This window comes from Bombus terrestris, chromosome 15 (assembly GCF_910591885.1).
Source record: "Bombus terrestris chromosome 15, iyBomTerr1.2, whole genome shotgun sequence".
In the NCBI taxonomy this organism is placed as follows: domain Eukaryota; kingdom Metazoa; phylum Arthropoda; class Insecta; order Hymenoptera; family Apidae; genus Bombus; species Bombus terrestris.
In genome coordinates this window covers 11,050,349-11,071,126 of record NC_063283.1, presented here as the reverse complement: position 1 = coordinate 11,071,126, position 20,778 = coordinate 11,050,349, and the positions used below count along the sequence as shown (strand labels likewise).

The window sequence follows — 20,778 nt, the reverse complement described above, 5'->3', positions numbered from 1 at the left end:
TAGAGATGATGATGATGGCATCGTGTTACAAGGGTCGATTATTGCGAACTCTTCTCAAAGCGAATCGACATTTTCGTTGACGATGATCGCGGTCGGTTTACAAACGATCAAAGGCGATCGTGTATCGAGTAAATATTATACACATCGTAATACGGAACCAAAACGATTTCGAGAGTCTTTGAGCGGAGCATATCGATCCGAAAAGGTCGACTGGCTACGTCGTAGATGCGAACTGTGAAACAAATAGATTCAAAAGGCCAGCTGGACTATGAAAGCGGAAAATAGAGAAATAGAGAGAGAGAGAGAGAGAGAGAGAGGGAGGGAAAAACGGAAAAGTGAATCAAGAAACAAGTAATTTGCAAGTTTAACCGCTTATTAGTATCTCGTTTCATAAACGAGTGTCTAACAATTAACAGATACATATCCACGCGAGTGTAATCCGTTCTAACTTCGACACGCGTTAAACACGTTGATTACACTTTGCAAACTACGTTGAAATCTCGCACTACTCGCCACGAGCCTTAAACGCGATTATTTTTCACCTATATAATTCAAGGAGGAAGACACGCGCTATCTTTCACACCGCATGTACGTCCTAGCAGAGCATATAAATCCAAGGATTTGTTACTCTCGTAAAATCGCAGAAAAATGTGAATCCACTGATTCCACAAACGTGGAACTGATGTATCAAGATAACCAAGAAGTCAGATCATTCTACCATGAACGTTCCATAATGTCGATCCTTTCAAGTCTATCGTTACCGAATGTTCGTGGCATTTTTACTATAAACTTGTACCAAATAACGAAACGTTGAAAGAAATACTGTCCGTAGATGGATAATAAAAGAAATTGAAGAAAATTCGTTCAAAATTTGTCAGTGAAATAAATTATTCAACAAAATTCTAATTCGACGAAAACGCATTCTCTTGAAATTTGTTTAAACTCCCGCTACGGAATTTTCGAACAACCTGTTATGCGCGATACTGCGCCGAGCAAATGGACGAAAATTCCCATTTTTTCTAAACAAATTTTCTAAAGAAATTCCATTTCGTTTATTCGACTTGCACTCTGAATCGGTGGTAGACTCGTTGCATGAAAACCGAGAACGATTAGAATCTTGCTTCATCGGAATAGAAACTTAATTAACTCGATTCAACATTCTCTAGAAATTACTTATTTTGTGACTTGGAGCGTACACGTAAATACCGCGACTATTATGCTGAACAATCGTACGGCGCGTATTAGAATATAACAGAGTACCATAGAACGTATCACGTTGTTTTGTTCTTTTCTATATAACGTTTTGTTCGATTCTGACGTTCTAACAACGGTGTACTTTTGCAGTTCCAGATATACCGAATAGTCAAACGGTGCGTTTGTTACGACCTCTTTCGTTAGGCATACTTTAATTACGGAATTACGTATATATTTTTCTCGACTTACGCGTATAATTCGTCGGAAATTCGAGTCAACGTCGAGTAACAACACTGGATTTGCCTGATTAACAGTCGCATAACGTAAAAATTACCCAGGCTACGTAACGATACACAAGTCTACTTGTTCGAGCTAAAAAATCTGTTCGTTTTCATTTGCAATTATGGACAAGTTCCTGTATCTTTTCATCAAACATCGGGTTTCGACTGGAACTATATATAGAACGAACCAGCAAATATCGCAACTATCGTCTAAACTTACAGTCTGAATTAATCATCGAATCAATAATCAAAGAGAGCAAGTTTGTATGTATCTCGGTCTTAAATATTCGATCGAGTCTGAACTAATAATACGCTAGAAGTGGAGATCGAGTCGCAGTGATCGCGTGTTTGCTTGGAATTCTTCTGAAACTATACCGTACGATGAAAACTAAATTAAACTAGAGAAACTTTAGCGAAATTGATGCGGTGCGCGTACAATTACACGATTTTCTTATTCCTTGATATTTCCTCCAATTGTTACGATTCTTAATAATCGGTGGAATTTCTTCGTGGAAGAACAATTCCCCTGTTGAACGTACCTATCGATCGTAGAAAACTTTCGATAGTGTCGAATTCGACGCAGCTAGATAGATATGCTGATAGGAAAAAGGGAAAATGACGTATGACGGACGACAGGATCGTCACCTAGTAATTTGTCACCTAGTGAAACGATGTGACCGGAAATGACTTGCAGTTTTGTTGACTGTTGCACTTGAACGCCGAAGAACATGATTGATTTCGTTGAGTTCCTTCAGATGTCTGCAAATGTAAGCCCGGTGATTGTACAAGTCAATGGCGACTGGTTGAAAATGTCACGAGTACCGTTTCGTGATACAAGTATTATATATACAATCACTCGAATTTACGTTGAATGCTGTCTTCAAATTATGTTATGACAAAAAAGAAAAAAGAAAAGGGCTAGTAGCAACCGATGTTCAATTCGATAAAGAATAGAAACAGAAATATAACGATCGAATTACATGGTGAATTTCTGACGTTTATTATCGTTTAGTTTTCACAGCGAAAGTTTCGTTCGGAATGAGAATCAGACGTGAATTTATTTCCAGACACAATGGGACGTAGGGGATTCATTTTTAATTTACTTTGATTTTACTTTAATCTCTAGCATTAGTTCAACGAACGTATCAGATTCTCGCAACGAAGGAAAGAAACGACTCATCCGTCGTTCGTTGCGTTCCATTGAAAAGTCGATTGCTTCGATAACGACCTTTTGGTTCCATGTTAACGTTTCGAAAAAAAAGGAAAAACATTACACCGACTCTGTTTTCTTTTTCATTTCGTGTTATTCTGTCTTTTCTTTCTTTCTTTCTTTCTTTTCTTTCTTCTTCTTAATGTTATAAATATAGAAATTGTCTGTGAAGGAGAGCAATTAGTTATTACTCCGCCTCACTGATTTCCATCATTCATCTTGAGATAAATAGATTTTCCGCAAATAATATAATAATATAATATAATAAAATATATAATATAATATAATAATATAATATTTCTGTTACAAGTATGTAGAAATAAGGTTAGTTATGATGCCGATGTGTACGCATCTATCCTCGCATATCGATCGTTCAACGTTCTATTCTATTCCGAAAAATTGTCAAGGAGCGACGTAACATATACTAATATGGGAAATTTCGCGTTTCCTTCAATTTTTCCGATTGACTGAAAGTTATCGATGCAGTACTACGTAGCTTAGGATTAAAGCGACAGCGGCATGGTGTAGTTTGAAAGTTCATTCCCTTGAGAACAAAAAGGGAAAGGAACATGAAACACGAGTTGGATGAAAGACAAATTGTCTGCTTAACTCGAGTTCGCTAATTTCCACGCGGTCGCCACGCAACCGTCCGTTAATTAATCCGCGTGCGTATCGGCTTAAAATGGTTGGAACACTTTGAGACGGTATTGTGGTTGGTATGGTGCGGTGACGATGATGAAACAGATTTAGGGACGAAGAAAGATCGTTGAAGGTTGGTCGAAGCGAGAACGCTCGGTCGCAAACTGAGTGGATCGAGCTTTAAGCTCGTTCCCGCCAGGAGAAAGCGTTTTTGGGATTCATGGTACGAGGATGGAAAGTCCTTGGTATGCCAACGGAACATGCTGAATATTGGTTAGCTACGTGCCTGACCTGCCGCAACCCGCCGGATATGTCACCTCTAGAAGCATTATATCAGGAAAATCGAAGTAAGCTCGACGAATTGTTAAGAAACGATCAACATTTTGACAAATTACTGTCGAATATGCGTGTGTTTAAATAAGACGCGTAACGACATTAATTTGTTATTTTGTTTGCACGTAACAGTTAATAGTCTATAGGATAAAACATCGGAAGATTATTTCTATCGGGACAAAATACTTTTAAGAGATATGAAAGTTAAAAGCATGGGAGAGAGAGTTTTAAAGTAGTCGGAAAAATAACATTTCAATCACTCTTTACAAATGCGATAAGCTTGGCAAATTCCACTCGGAATCTTGTAGAGAAAATGAGTGATCCGGCTACAGTTTGAAATTATTTCGGATCGGTATTCATAAACGGAGGCAGGAGGTTGTGTAACGTGTGTAATACACCAAGTCTGTTTTGTAAAACCAACTACGTGTAATTTTTATCGCAATTTTCTACGCGCAATTCGTAGGTCCTTTTCACAAAGGTTTCCCTATACGATTGTCAAGTCTCGGGAAATTTCATAAATTCGACGATGTTTTTAATTCTAACTGATCAGAGCGCGGCCACTCTCATTAATATTCGAAGAGTACAATGTTGGAAGAATTATTGTTATATTTGCCTATTACAGTGTTACTAAACTGATCGCTTTATAATCTATTACGATAAAACGCTTAAGACTCAAACTTACCTAGAATTTCAAATCGCAGGATTCTGAATTACAAATTTAGTTACACTCCATTCTTTCTTATTGCAAATTCTTAATTCACGATTCTATTCTTATTCGTGTTTCCAAATTTTGACAATCGTCGAATTTTGACAATCGTCGAATTTTGACATGATCTCTAGGTAATCTCGGACTTTAATGTGACGGCATCTCTCGTTGGACGTTATTCTTCGAAATGTTAGTCCACGTTTCCCTTCGGGTTATCCGATAGAAACACCGATCTTATTATTGTTCAATCACAAACTGGATGTACTTTTGCGGAAAGATCGAATAAAAGGGATAGCTAAAAGCTAAGGGCAATCTTGCGATAAAACTGCTTGGTCGCGAATGATTCAATCGATTAAGCCTTTCAACATTGTGCTAAAATATTGAAGGAAAAAAGAAAAGAAAGAAAGAAACGAAACCAGTTTCTCACTCTTTACTACTACAGAAAAGACGCCTTCCTTTCTCTTCTTTCTTTATCTTTTCTCTTTCCTCGTGTACGTACATGTAGGCATAATGAATACCATAATGGTGCAAAATGTGCTTTTCACCCTGGTTTTATTATCACAAGGCAAGAAAATCCTACTGGTAAGGAGGATTACAGTCCTAGTTGATTCTACGATTCCATATAAGTAACGTAACTCCAAATCACTAGTTTCGATCTACGAGCAAGAAAAATTAATGGACCTAAAAATGTTCTAATAACTATGTATACATATACACACTCGTATAACAGGGTAAATCCCCCAAAGCTCCTTTTCATTTCAAATCAAACTCGATGCATTTGTTCGGAAGGGGATTTCGTTCCATTCGCGTCACGACCGCGTTCGTTTCATTAGCTTCGATTGCTGTCTGTTTCACCGTTCCATGTTTCGCAGTTAGGGAATTTTCTTCCGGCCATCTTTCTCCTTCTTTCAACCTATCCGCCCATGTCCCGATACCCGCTTTTCGCCCTTTCGAAATATCACGCGTAGGTAGCCACTTCCATTTGTATTCTTCGAGTTAAGCAGCTAGCTTGAAAGCACGGACCGGATGGTGCTGTAGCACAGTTGTACCGTGGGCGTTCGCCGATTCGTTGAGCGCCTACGAGGGCGAGTTTCTCGAAATCTCTCACCCTTTGCATACACATCGAGCTCTCTTTAATCAATCGCCCGTATTCGCTCTGACGCGTTTTTAAGGATTTCCAGGACGGCGTTGATCCGACGATATTCCGCTTTCGAAGATTTATGCGGATAATACGGATTGCAGCATCTTCTCGTGCAGCTGAATTCATGCTACTAGCGAAATTTTAGCGATTATAAGTAACAAGTTATTCAACAGAGGTAAATGCTTTGACGTAAAATCGGCATTCTCTTATATAAACCAAGTTAAATTTTATTTGGTGTGAAATTGTAAAATTATAAAAAAGGAATGTATAATCTATTAGTGGAAATTCGTCAAGTCGGAAGAAGCTCGAGGCACGCTATCTGTCGTTCGAAGAGAAGACCTCTTTTTGCCCGTGCATTACCTCTGTAAGTTCGTCGAGGAATATTAAGCGAATCGAGCATACGGCAGAAGATACTTTACCCATGAAAGGCAAGAAACAAGCGAAAGGTAAAAGAAGAATGAAAAAAACCAGCAAATGCCGGTTTCTAAAGGAGAAAAGCGAAACAAGAGGAAGCTATTAACCGGATACGCGAGAGAGCAAGAACACCGGGTTGGAAACCAGCGAAGGAAGAAGCGAGGTAGACGTTCGAAGGAAAGAAGGAGGAAACATGGCAGAAAGTCGCCAATTAAGATTCGGAAAAGCAAAAGGGGTAATTCTGGAAACTGGGACAGACTGTAGCTCTTTTCTCAACGAACATTGAGGCGAAAAGTGGCAAAGGAAAACAGTTGAATGTCTCGGTGATGGTTATTTTTCTCTTTTCCGATCGTTTTACGTTTTTTTTCACTTTTTCTCTTTTTTTCTTTTCCTTTTTCTATTTCAACCGTCTGTAATACGCTTTTTTCTTAAGTGCGACGAGACGCGGGCGCAATATGCACTTCCCTCTTTAATGGAACTAAGCACCTTTCGCGATATTAGTCGGTCTTCGCGCAGCTCGTTAAACGATTTTACTCCCTTCTTCTTTTTCTTTTTCTCTTTTTTCTTCTTTTTTTGCTTGTCGCTTGTCTGTGAGCGCTGTCAAGTTTAACGTATCGGAATTACGTACTCCTTTCGAGGGAGAAGGGCGATTGGTTTTATTCGAGACCGGCAATGGGAACCAAAAATGAATTTTTAAAACTTAGTTTGGAAAATTTCAAAGCTGTTTGAGAGGAATTTTAAAGTGAAAGAAAGAAAGAGTTGGTTGTGTAACAATTCGAAAATGTTGAAACAAGAATGATAATCGTAACAAATTTGAGACTTAAGAAACGAAGAATCGGTTTATGAAAAAGAAGAGTCTGTTGGATGAGTAGTCTTGGCTATACATTGAAAAATATTAAGTAAATGTTAGATTAATTTTATGCTACTTGTAAACGATCCTTACAATCTCTCTAAATCCTTAATCGTCGCATAACAGATAGGAAAGAGAGACAAGTAAGTGTTTGCAAAATAATTTAGTGATGCAACAGTTAAACCCGTTTCTCTCTCTTTTTCATAATTTCCAAAAAATTGAACATAAAATACAATGAAACAAACATGTAACGATAAACCATAGAATCAAGATAAATAGAAATAAATAAAATACAAGAGAGGACAATATTTACACAGAATCGAAATTCAGGCCGAAATATTTTGCTTTCTAATGTGTAATAATATTTAAAAAAAATAAAAGAATGAATAATTATTAAGTAAATAAATTAGAAATAAAAAAGGAAAGAGAAAGTCTTCAGGAAGGAAAAATAAAAGCTGGAAGAAAATCAGGTTACCATTAAAGCGCTCGTTTAAAGATTTAAACGCGTGTTCCTTATTGTTATTATCGATTACGTGAAGGATATAGCGAGATCGTGGCTTGTATCTTAAAAATTCACCGACGCTGAAACCTCGCTGGCCGATAGTCATCGGGAACAAAATAGAAACACGAAGTTTTCCTCGCGAAACTACCCAGTGCACGTGACTTGATACTGTTCTGGCTCGCGTCAAACATGATTGATAAGAATAACTTATCACCCTCATCCACCTCAAGAGATAGAAAATATAATATTTCGTTCTTAGCCTTCGTTCAAATTACTCTTGCGACGGAGTATAATTTTAATGAACTCGTATTACGACGGAAGCGAACGATCGTTAGACAGAAAGAAAAGAGTTTAACGAAGAATTTTAGTAGATTTTTGACCAAAGGAGATATATTATCGTTGAAAGATTGGTAAGATCATCTATGGGCAATTTTAATTGCATAAAAATTGCAGTCATCGATGTTGCTGGATTTTGAAATATAACGATCAAGAAACAGCGGCACGTAATTAATATTCTTCGACTAACAGAACAAATAACACGACTATCAACATTTTCCGCTGATTATACACGATTTGAATCCTCTCGTAGGACCAACGTTCTCATAAAAATCATTCATCAAAGATCTCACCGATCCGACTGATCAAACAACTCGATTCACAACCTAACAGCTCACTACGGTAGATCCGTTTCACCGAAAAGGAAAGAAAGTAAAAACTGATCCGCATAGAATCTTCTAAAGCACTGCATCAGCGGTGAAACCGTTTTGAACTAACTCGAAAGAAAATAATTTTCCTGCCGACGACAAAGAGACTTCCGGGAAAGTGAAAAGACGTTTTGAAGTAGAGGTATTGGCTGGTGGAAGCCAGCCTGAGCCAACTGGTAAACTTTGCCGTACTTATCTCGGCGAAATAGCCTTTACGGAAGAGGTCGATATTTTTCTCGCCTTCGCGAGAACGACCCGGTTCATGGTTTTGCCTTTATCTCCGCTGCTTTTGTCTGCTTCGTCCGGCGCGTTACCTACACATGCGGCGACGTCACGCGATCCGTGGATTTCCGGTTCTTAAGGAGGTGAACTGCTCGAGAGTCGATCTCAAGTCGATGTCGAGTCGAGTCGAGACTAATCGTCGAACGATGCCGGCAACTGATTTTCTTTCCGTTCGTGCGCTGTTTTTCCGGAAAACAATGAATCTCCTTTTTCTTCCATCTCTCACTCTGTTTTCTTTCGCGATGTTAGCACAGAGATTGCATCATAAGTAGATTTAGCGCAGGGTGAAAGAAGCTGGCAACTCGAGCGTCGATTATTTTAACTCGGGGATCGCGTAAAAGATAGTTGCGTAGATAATTAACGATGTTGTAAATTATTAACGCTCAACTGACAATATAATTCCAGGATTTTCTTCAATTTCTAAATTCTTTAGCTTGCTGCCGCTGTTGGGATAGAAATAATTAAGGAAGTCGTTACGTTAGTAACGTTGAGCCGATATCATTGGGACATTGGTGATCGCAATACAGTCTCGGTTACGTTCGATTTCGTTAAATTAATTTCTAGATATTTGATTTCGTTTTGTATTCCGAACGAATTTATGAGATGAAGCTTATCGATTGTTTTTTATGTAACGCTAACGTAAAGGCAAAGCCCAACGTTATTCTAGTCTCTCGTGGCATATTTGATTAATTAAACGTATTGATTCGTGGCTTTGACGTCTCTCTCTCTCTCTCTCTCTCTCCCTCCCTCCTATTTTTAACTAAAAGTTATAGAAAGTAGTGGATAAGGAAAATATCGAACTAAAACAAATAATATCGATGAAAAGTATCTGTATAGTCCGGCAAATATTAACTTTCCCGTAATAAAAGTAGACGAACTATTGTCTTCCTTTTTGCTGCTGGTGACTGGCGGAGCATCTACTTCGCTTCCGGAATGGAGCGCAAGCTGATTTGAATCTCAAGCGGAACAAGTCTTAAGCGATACAAGAAGCGACGAGGAACGGGGAATGTGACTTAAATCACGAGCGGAAATTTTATGGGATACAAGCGAAAGAAAATGTACAGGGGGCTCGCGATCGGAATACATAATCACCCCGTTCGAAATGTTTCCGTGGCAAAAATATCTTTCTTCCGCTCGCCAATCTTGTCGAACGTTCAGAGAATTTCATTCGCTTTTCTTTTCGGCTTTTCTTTCTAGAGTCCATTTTTGAAACAAGACAAGGATTTCTTCGATCGATTCGCATTTATCTCCCGTATTGGTCAAAGTTCTTTTTTCTTTTCATCAAACTATTTCATTATTTATATATAAGAACGGAAAGTATTAGTTCCTCTTTGTAGAGTGACAAACGATAGTAATGGTGAATTCTTTAAAAATATATAGTAAGAGTTGCATTTAGCCCTGTCCGTTTGTGGATGAAGAAGGTTTCTTCTATTTAAATAGGATATACCAATGATCGAAACGGCGGAGAAACTTGAAAGGCATATTATTTTTTTAAGAAGCCGGATCATATTGTTAAGACAGCTTCCATTTAAGAGGAAAAAATTTGGTTGGTTCGAGATAAAAGAAGGAATTCTGTAGGATAAAAGAATGAAAATAATCGATTTATATTTAGCCTCTGTTTCTTTTTAGTCTTTTCTTTTCTCCCTTTTTTTTAAGGATTAGTGCTTTTTTTATATAAAGATGGAGAAAATGGATAGCCCTTAATTTATAAGGTGAAGCGGCATTACTGTAAAAATCGAAAAGGACGTTAGTCCAAGGTAAATTGAATCGCGTGACAAATTGCGAATGAATTATTCATGGAACCGTGAAATATCCGGCTGATATCCTACGTGTAATTCCTGCCAGTTCATAGACTTTTAAGAATTTCATTAAATCGATCATAATCCCTGTGGACAAAGTAAAAATTTCGCCTGGCGGGAACAGAGCCAACGCTAACGCAATGATTCGATCTCCTCGCCGAACTTATCTCCTATGTCCTATACGTATAATCTAAAAACAAGAGAGAAAGTTAGACACCTCTGGCGACGATATAATTATTACGGATAAAGATAAAGTGATAAAAGTACGACATTATCGGATGGTTGGTGAGTATAACGAAGTAAGTAATACGAATCAAAATGTTATAAAATTTTGTTACATTTACGAACGAAGCATGGACAATAACTAATTTCCCAGTTGGTAAAAGATGTTATGGAATTTTCATCGTAGAAAGCTATCGATAATAATCGATACGACAACGATGTCTTTCCATCCCTATATGAGAGAGACCGCGTGGCACAACACGATCTCGCAGCTTTTTAAGTCGTGTCATAAAGGATTTTATCTTTATTCTGTTCCTACTGGATTTCTACGAAGCTTTCGAAGCTATTCTCGAACAAAGAAGCTTGTTTTCCTCCGATACAGATTGTCCGATACAGACTGTCGTAATTCCTATCGAATCGATTTTAAAGAATTTTGTTCAGCAAACTCAAGAGAGTGTATAGTTTGATTCTCCTTTGTGAAATCTAGCCTTAGCTGTCCGGCTCTTCTTCCTTTTAGATAAAAGCGATATTTGTTTCGGTTGACGGTATTGTAAAAAATGTAGGAATGTAAGTGTAACATCTTTTTTTCTTATTTTTTTACTTGTCTTCGTAGATATCGAAAGGATTGCGGAAACGCTCGATGTGCATCTAGCTTTTCTAAGAAACAAACAAGAATGTAATGTATGTAATGTAATATCTGTAATAGTTATTCAATTTCTTCTAAATCATATATTACAAAATCTTTGATTCTCGCGAATCACTAGGCTAAAATATTTAATTCTCCGAAACAACGGAGAGGAAGTAAGAGTAAGTACAGAGAATATCTGGCACAGCTGTCAACGGATCGTTTCTCTTCCTTTCATTTTCTCTGTCTCTGTCTTTCCACTTGTAGCTTCCATCCTGTTTTCATACCTGGAACGGAAATAGGAAAACGAAGAAAGGACGTTCGGTGTTTCGAACGTGTCCTAAGGAATCGGATAGGGAATGAAAGAAAAAAATGCATCTTCGATATTACCAAGCTAGACTTGGATGAAAAGCTGGTCTCTCTCTCTCTCTCTCTCTCTCTCGTCTCTGTAACGATGACGAAACGAGACAAAATTCTATCCGTCGGAGAAAAATGAGCGACGCGGAGCAACAAATTTCGATTAAAACGAAAAGAAATTTACGAATCCGACGTTTGCACGATTTAACTTTTGAATCGATTTCTTCGTTGTTCGATTCAACTTTCGATTTATGACTTTTTCCTCGTTGCTAAAACACGCTTTCTTACTAACGCCGATAGGGCGAAAGCAGACGTCGAATTCGCGTACGCTTTTCAAAGCAAGCTATGGGTATACCGTGGACTGTATGAACAATAAAAAGAGGAGAAACTTTGCCCTTTACATCGCCGTAAAAGGTACACGAAATTACTGGAGAGAAGGAGAGTGGAACAGGTTGCCATTGAAGAGACGCAACTTTCAAACTTGAAATTACCGCCTTTCTGCTCCAACCGACAATGACAGTTCGACCTCTATATTCGGATTTTATTACGAGAAAACGAACTCCATTCTTGAGTAAAGTTTTAACCGAATAGATTCAACCGAAAAATTAGTCGTACTGTTTTTCTTTCAACAGACGATTCTATCAATATGAGACCACTTTTACCAAATATTCTCTCAGGTTTATATCGTGTTGTATCTAATATAAAAGGATATATGCATATATGTACATATATATGCGTATACGATAAATGAAATATCGTACTTGTTAACATTTACCAAACATTATTCTGCGAAAATTCTATTAGATTATTCGAGCGTAAAGGATTATGGGATCGTTGGCTTATTTCAAATATTCGTGATGTGCGTGTACCTGTACTATACTGTTTTCATAATTCTTCGCTAATATTTCGATCCTCTATAATTCGTTATATGTGGGATAATAGTTAGTCGACTCTTTAATTATTTTGAACAACGCGTTATTAAGTATCGTAATTGGAATTTAGACGGAGTAAGAAATATGCATAAAATGATCAACTAACGGGAATGATTACGGGAATAATTGGGGGAGTAATTACGGGATGATTAACAGGTATGATTTAATTTTAACTAGCATTCTCTCTCGACGAACGGCCGCGTTACCGATCGCACAATAGAAATTTTCTGCCACGATCAAGCATCGAGTAATTCTCTAAATATCTCTGTTCGGTTTAATCTTTGTACGGTAGAAATCTCTTAATCATTGCGACCGGTATAATCATGTACGCGGTATATAATTATAATTAAAGGAAACGAGAAACGAGAAACGAGATACTGTCTTGAAAACTAGATGCGTTTAATTTGACGAGGAATATTAATAAAATAAAATGAAATAAAATAACAGGCTACGATGAGAAATAGAAGGAAGTTGTAAGAGATATTTTCGAGAAGATTCGTTAGAATTGAATATTTTCCATTTTATTTAATTCCTCGTATTTCCTATTTAGAACTGGCATTGAAACGATCTTCGTTTAATATCGGGGTATTTTCGGCAGGGTGCAATTGACGTTGTAGTAGACGAGGCCCATTCGCCACAGATGGTTCGTAAACGAATCGTCGAGAGTGCGGAACGCGCGTGCAAGCTTATCTTTTAACACGACTGGCCAGGTAAATCAATAGAGCCGCTAGAGCTTGAAACAAAAACAAGAAAGAAGAAAAACGTGGACACACACACATGCGCACACGTACTAAACGCTATATCTGAGCCTTCTACTTGGCTGATTCGTATGTAGCTGGTTACGTATAAAGCTGGCGTTCGTGCCATTGAGATGTTTTGAATTATGGCAACCCTCGATTTCTTACACGATTTATTTCACCTCTTCCTCGAAATCGTTGAGAAATCATGGTGAAACGATCTGTTACGAAAAATGTTTCCTAGATCTTGTTAAATGAAAATCTTTCATTTATTTACATTTATGACAGCAACGATTGGAATTTATTAATATCACACTAACAGTTATTAATTTAGAATTATTAAATATGGGTCGTTGTTATAACTTTATATTATATATTTCACTATATAACTTTATATTATTATAATATGATAATTTTCCAATTATTGCTCTGTATTCTATTACGTTTTTTTGAAACGATTTGTGAATTAAGAACGTCGCAAACTAACAAGATTCATTTCCGTACAACATTTCCACAATTGTCAAAACTTTCTAATTAAGTTTTAAAATGTATTTATTTATACAGCTATTTCTCGTTACCAGGCCAGTAAAGCAAATAAGCATATTTTTCTTCGTAGAATAAATTTGTTAACCGAGTGGAGTAGCTCGATACGATCAAAGTTGTAAATGCGTGCTACATAGACTTTTTAATTTGACGTTCAAGATGGAGTTTCGTTGGAATATATTTATGTGTTTTGTCGAACGTCTCGGATGGACTCGAAGAAAAGGCCTCCGCTAACTTTTCATATCCTTTTGTACATGTACAAGTATCGAACGGTGGGAATGGTAACTGTTAGAAGAACGCGATTGATCCATATGAGAAGAGACTCGAAATAATAAGCAATAAAAAATAATATGTTAATATCTTAAAGAATATCTCTTCGTTCTATGAGATTATTTTCATATATTTGATAATTTTCTATGGAAAAGAAATGATTAAATTGGTCAGCAATGGAAATCAATAACAGTTGGTAGGTACAATATAAAAGATTATACGTCAAGCTTAGAAAACGCTTATTTATATCTTTTAATAATTTAAAAAAATCTACGTATATAGCATTAAAAAGGCGAAACAACTGCTCGATAGAAAGTTATCTCTATTGAAAGTCTCTCTTCGACGAAAAAAAAGAGTTTCCTAAACGAACGCAGAGCGACAAAAATATGGAAAGACGTGGATGCTTTCTGAAGAATTCCATTTTCTGGAGGGAGAGGAAGGAACGTGGAGAAAGCTCGTGAAAGGAAGTCGTTTAACGCGATTCGGGAGCCTCTTTACGCGAGCTTGGAAAGCGGAAGCGGAAGCAAAAGAGAAAGAGAAGGAGAGCGTTACATTACTTACGTTACGTTACAGTGTTGCGTTACAGTGTTGGGTTACACGGTGTTGTTGAAGAGGAGGCTGCACCACGTCGGCGTGGTGTTGCGTCTAAACACGTTAATGTGGCGTCGGACGTGGATAATTCCACGGATGCGGTACTCGAAAGAAAGAAAAAGTATCGGGGGACCGGTGATCTACTAACTCTATTGCGACTTGCTGGTCGTTTCTTCCGCATTTCCAAAATTTTAGAAACCAGCAGGTTGTCAAAATTTCGTTTTCTTTTCAAGAAAAATTTCGTTCCATTCGTTTCTTTACAAACTTTCTTCTTAGAGAAGGATTCTTAGACCGAGAAAAGGAATACAACGGAAAATTTACATTTGATTTGCGACTGTCTTTCATCAGAAGCTAGCCTTAAAGAGCTACCAACCTATGGCGTTTTCGTCGCTCGTGCTTGTCACAAAATGTACATGTTTCCAGTAACGAAAGCGAAGAAATACATTAAATCGACTGTAAATAATATTCGTACTCGAATTGATTTCATGTCGGTCATCGATCAAGCGGCGGCGGCATTGTCAAGATACAAATTTACCGTGTGACAAGGTGTACGTAATAAATAGTTAGCCTAGTGGCGAACTCGGAAAATTGAACTATTAACTCGTAGTCGATGGTTCAGGTGAAACGGTAAGCGTTAATACTTTGTGCAAGAGCAAAAGGTGCGATCCTAACGACTTGCTCGAATCAAATATCTTGCAAAATACTAAAATCCATAAGGAAACGTACGCAGGGATATAAAAGGTCAGTCTGTATTTTACTTTTATATATGTATGTAGTATCGTGGACAAAAGGCCTAAGATATCGGCCGAACCATAAACAATGTCGCGAGAGCCGCGGCATCGTCGGGTACATCAATGTGTCGTCGGTCCTTTCAAGTGAATAGTTTCGTGGAAAGGGCCTGTGTGACCCTGGCCACGGGCGTTTTCGGGACACGTGCGCGATAGGGCGGGAAAAGACAAAGAGATGTTAAAGGCAGAGTTAGTTGAGAAGCCGGTGAGGACGGATGCAAAAGGTGTGCGCAGTGTGAGTTGAAAAGCGAGAGCGAGCGAGTGTAGAAGCCGGAGAGTGTAAATCGGGAAGTCGAAAGCCACGTATGAAAATAAGACGTACGACTGCATTGTAATTATTTCGTTGCTTCGAATATTATTAATTAAATCAAAACATCATTACTTGTCCTTTCCTCTAAGACCCATTTAGATACTACATGTATGTTAAAGATTCAAATTAGAATATTGTGCTGATATCGTCCCATTTTATTATTGTTATTATTGTTGTTGTTATTGTTGTTGTTATTGTTATTGTTATTGTTGTTGTTATTGTTATTTACATAGGAATTGGATAAACATGGTCGATTTGCGGAAGGACATGGAAAACAGGTAGGAAGTAACGACTATGGAGAATCGATAACCGTAATTCAGCTACGGATGATCGGAAAAAGTAGGTTAATCCAGCCTTTATCAAAGGCGATTCAGATTCGTTCGATGAGGCTCGTGGCGATAAATTCGCCGCTCTTCGGCCAATGTTAACCCACGAACGATCAGAATATCGCAATGAAGTATACGGTATGAAACAAAGGACGAACGTTATCGATCCCGAGATGGAGATTTTCATTTGCCATTTGCCGCGTCACGTGCCGCGAGATCACGTACAGAACGATCCACGTGAAAACGAACGTACAAGTTAAGATTACAATCGTAAGATTATAATCGTTTCGCTTAACGTCTGCTCGCGGTTTCAACGTCAAATCCAATTTTAAAATTACTACGCATCCGTCGTACGCAGCATCGCGAGCCGGGTATTGTCGAGTATCGTGACCTTTAAATTGTCGCCGTTCGATCGAAAAAGATGAACAAACTCGTAAAACATGCTTGGATCGGGGAACTAATGGAACGGTGAGAAGGAATTGCTTGGCATGTCAGGCTTCGAGGATCAAAGAAAGCGCCTCGTTCGATTTCCAATTTTCTTGATCGTCGTCAATTCGTGCAAAGAGAATCGGAAGTTTTCGCCGCCTCGGTTCCAGCCTACTACCCTCGCCCGACGTTGTATTTCCGATACAAAGACTGTCCGATTCGCTGTCAGAAAGAAACAAATTGGTGAAAGGATCGACGATAAATTATCCTCTGCGATTATATCTCCCTCTGTAACTCTCCGAGCAAAGTTTCTTTGACAACCTCGTACCTTATTGAACATCGTCCGATGAGGTATCGACGGTATCGTAAACGCGGTCGCAAGGCAATCGATGAGTCAGGTGACTATAACGATTTATCTTAGATTACCGAAATTTAAATGTATATAACATAATATACAATATATACATAGAGCTACAAACGTAGGATGTACAAACGCGCTTTAAAAACTGAACGTGTAATTGTTACTTGTATTTTACGCGAAACGACCATCGATCAAATATCGAAAGATAGATAAAGACGAGATATTTCGCGTAGAGTTCCGTGTAACGTCTGGTCCGCGAATGTAAAGAAATTACATGGGTCCGCAAACGTTCAACGTAAAAGTTCATTGTCGTTTGATTTCTGTGGCGTACAATGCCGTCCAATTTAACGATGGAGATCTGGAAGCGCAACGGAAGCTTCCTTCTGCCCGTTTCGTATCCCATTGTCGCCAGAAACAATGGACGATAGTCGTCTGGTTCCCCCTGTTTCTCCTTCTTCGTTATTTCCCTCCTTCTCGATCTGCTTGTCGTCTCTGAACTCTCCGCCCCATTCGTAGTGGAAAATATCGGTTATATCGTTGTTTCGTCGATGACTTTTCGCGGTCTATCGAAAATTATCCTGCAAAAAGGTCTGTATTACCCGTTTGTGGTCCATCGCGAGAGTCGAAGTTCCATGACTGTGAAAAATCTAAGAAATTTGAGAAACGAACAAACCGTTGGGACACGCGTTGATGACGATAAGGCCATAATGGTCAAATTGTACCGACTATGTGTGCACCGTGCACATGATACTCCAGGCCGAAATTAACCGCGCCAAGCTAAGCTAAATAGAATGGCAACGATGGATAGTTCACGATGGCAAGACGTTGATCCATTGGCTGGCTCGTTTGTTAATCGGTGACTACTTGTATTATACACGTCTGTATATACACGTCGGGGGCTTTGATCGTTTATTTGGCGAATCGTGTAACATTGAATCGGACGAGAGTATTTTTTATCGTACTTTCTTTTCTTCCTCGCCTCCGCCCCCCCCCCTTTAATTATGTAACACGCGAGATTTGATGCGAAGTTAGAGAATACGAGTATTCGGGAAATTATCGAGCAAAAATGCAGAGAACAAAGAGATATCGTCATTTTACTGGGATCTTTTCATCTTTCTTCTAAGCGTATAACCGAGGGGTCTTTTTCGAAATCTACCATGGCCTTTTTCTCTTACTTATTCAAAAATCTGAATCGCGAATGTAGAACTGAAAATTCAAAGAATTTCCAATTTCCGAAGGAAGCTGTCGAAGATCGTTTTTTAGCGTTTCATTCACGTCGTTTCGTAGTCGTTGAGCTGACTGGGTGGACCAAAAGCGGTGTTCAATGAGGTAATTGCCTCTCGGAGCGAACGTGATCGAGCAGACTGCAGCGAGTGGTCAGTGGTTCTTGACCGGTTCGCAATGATCGTTGCGTCGCTGTGATTTTACGACGCACCTTAAATGTATTTTCAGGTGATTCTCCAAGTTTCAACATACGTACAAAAACACTTGAGAAGAATGTATTAAACTCGAAGGTTCGCGAAAGAGTCGATAAGATTGGAGAATTGAATTTTAGTGCAGCCAAATGGCGTGTAAACTGATTTTTATGAACGGCGTGGTGAAACGATAGCATTCGCGATATCCTTTTTCCTCCTCTTTCTTCTCTCTTCAAATGTTCAACATGAAAATCCAGTTCTCTGTTCCACGGACGTTCCTGTTTGCCGTCCGAATCGACGAGACTGCTTCGCTTCGAAATTAGTTGGAAACGAGCTGTCTCGAAGCGACGGTCTCGGAGCGACGATCTCGGAAACGACATTTCGAACGTTCCCGATCGATTGCGACCAATTAAAGACTGGCGAACGCACCAGAATATATTCCATGTTTCATCGACAATGATACTCCGATATTAGGAATCGCGTCCGATTAAAGTATCTGTAAAACCTGTTTGCGTGGAATTGAAGCCACTTCGATCCTATCGTTGAAACAGTTTTGCGAAAATCAATGTTTGCGCAACTGCAAATTTCATGCGGATATTAAACGGGTCCGAGCATCTTGAATCAGATAGGAAGATTAGATGCTATTTGGGACGAGATACTGGAGAGTTTCAAAGAAAGATGGATCGATTATTTAGCTTGGGGGTTATACAGAGGTCAGTTTCCCAGCGTGCAAACGGAAGCGAACAGTTCGCTAATCCTAATCGACATAAACGACCCGTCTTCAACGCATCGCAATATCACGAAATCACTACTGCGAATGCTGCTACGTGTTCGTCTATTTGATGGAGCGCGTGATTTGCCGGTGAAAGCTCGGACAATTATCTTGCATCTACGTCGAGTATATCGTTGTTATAGCAACGGTTTCATCGTTTCTATTTTTACATGCTACATACTCGTACGTTTTTTATTCTGATAACGTGTAAAGCTGCAAGCAGTAAATCCGCGTAAAAAATGTCTGATTGGATAATTTGTCCACATTCTCTGCGATCTTCCTCGAATCATCCTCGAATCATGTTCGAACGATCCTGGAAAGCGAGAAAAGGCAAATTTTTGCCACGCGAATCGCTCGATCAAGTACAGTCGATCCCGTACGATATAAGACAGTGTGTTTGTTTGTTAATGTACGGAAAGGGGATCTGGCAGACTAGACGGGGTCTGATACACGTCGTAATATCGGCGTTCCTGGCTGTCGCTCGCAGCAGGGATACCGGCCAGCTAGCCAGCCAGAGTCAAGAGGAAGCCGTTCTAACGAGCGCATTTCCCGTCTAACGACGCGTTCGCCGGCTTTATCGCCGCAAAAATAACCACCGGTGGCACCGCTCTTGTTCCACGGCTCTACGTTCTACGGTCAGGCTTTTCGCCTTTTCCAAACTTGTCGACGCAGCACGGTGCTGCGGCCTAACCGATCCCAAGAGATCACCATCGTCTTCCACCTCCGTTAAGGGACAAGTACAAGAAGCAAGAGAATACGGATGCGTACCCAAAATGCGAATCCAGGTTCGACGACCTTTCGCATTTCCGTTCCTTCTTTTTTCCGATACTACCAGCGAACAGAAAATTCGATGATTTGCGAATCACGTCATCAGAATCACGATCCTGAACAATTTTTTGTTAATACGTGTAACCGCCGCTCGATCTTAGCTCTTGAGATATTAACAAAAGACTGTCGGTATCGATACAGCGAATGGCAGTCGAATTTAAAAATCTACGCATCATCTGATTCTTATCTTTTCTCTGTACCTAATATACGCGTATAAAGGAAAGCTGTGAGACGAGCCTGGGTGTGTTGCGCGGATTTTTCGCATTACATTTATCATTTTGCGCGTAATATGATAAATACTGCGTATTTAAAAAATGATTATCATCGATAGCCTGAGTCAGGTTTAGACGAGTCTTTTAAATCCAACCAACGTAAAATCACGACAGTCGCGAACAGACAGATCTTCGTTTGAGTAACATGTCCGAAGACGTTCCTCGCAGACTCGCGTACGTACTTGCGAATGATTATTTAGATTCGTAGAGTACGCGCGCGCGCGCGCGCGCGCGCGCGTGTGTGTGTGTGTGTGTCGTAAAATCGGCCCACGTTGCACCTCAGAAATTTTATGTGGAAGATTCGATATGAAAATAATGCTTCGTATTCGTCGTTACTATCTTGGATACCTGTTACGACCCTGGCTCTACAAACCTGCCTGCGAGTAACATCTTTCTGGTGTCCAGCCTATAGAATGGACAAAGACCGCATAATATCAGCGAGTTTCGTAGAAATATAACGTATCGTCCTTCGCTTTGTCGTCGTTTGTTTCATCGCTTGCATGAAAATGTAAACGCATCTCCAAGCGGCGAACGCATCGGTTACGCTTGCGACAGTTAAAAATATAAAAATAAAATAAAAAAACAAGAAGTTAAAAAATCGTCGAAACGCAAGATGCCGGACGCTTCCTAAATAATTGGCGCAAGTTATTACCAGCAAAATATTACTCGGTATAAACTGGCTCGCAAAAGTATTCGAAATTCCAATCAAAATACGTATTTATGTAGATTTTGCAACGTTAGTAGCGCTGTAAATGTTTGTTAGGGATTGGTCCGAGCGAAAATTTAGTAGAAACGATACTTTTCTATTGAACGGGTGGAATTTTAAAGCTCGTCGCCCTCGAGGGGAAAGAGCCTGGCAACTCTCCCCGGGGAAAACAGGAACGCGTTACAAGTTACAAGTGTATTTTCGTTTGCTTTTGAGAAAATAAACTGTAATCGAACGAGATT

General features: G+C 39.2%; 1 protein-coding gene across 5 annotated transcripts in view; it reads right to left on the bottom strand.

Annotated features, from left to right (window-relative positions):
- The window catches only part of LOC100644660 (octopamine receptor Oamb), a 116,385-nt gene that overhangs the window by 83,246 nt on the left and 12,361 nt on the right, over positions 1 to 20,778 (bottom strand). The gene's annotated exons all lie outside the window — the stretch shown is intronic.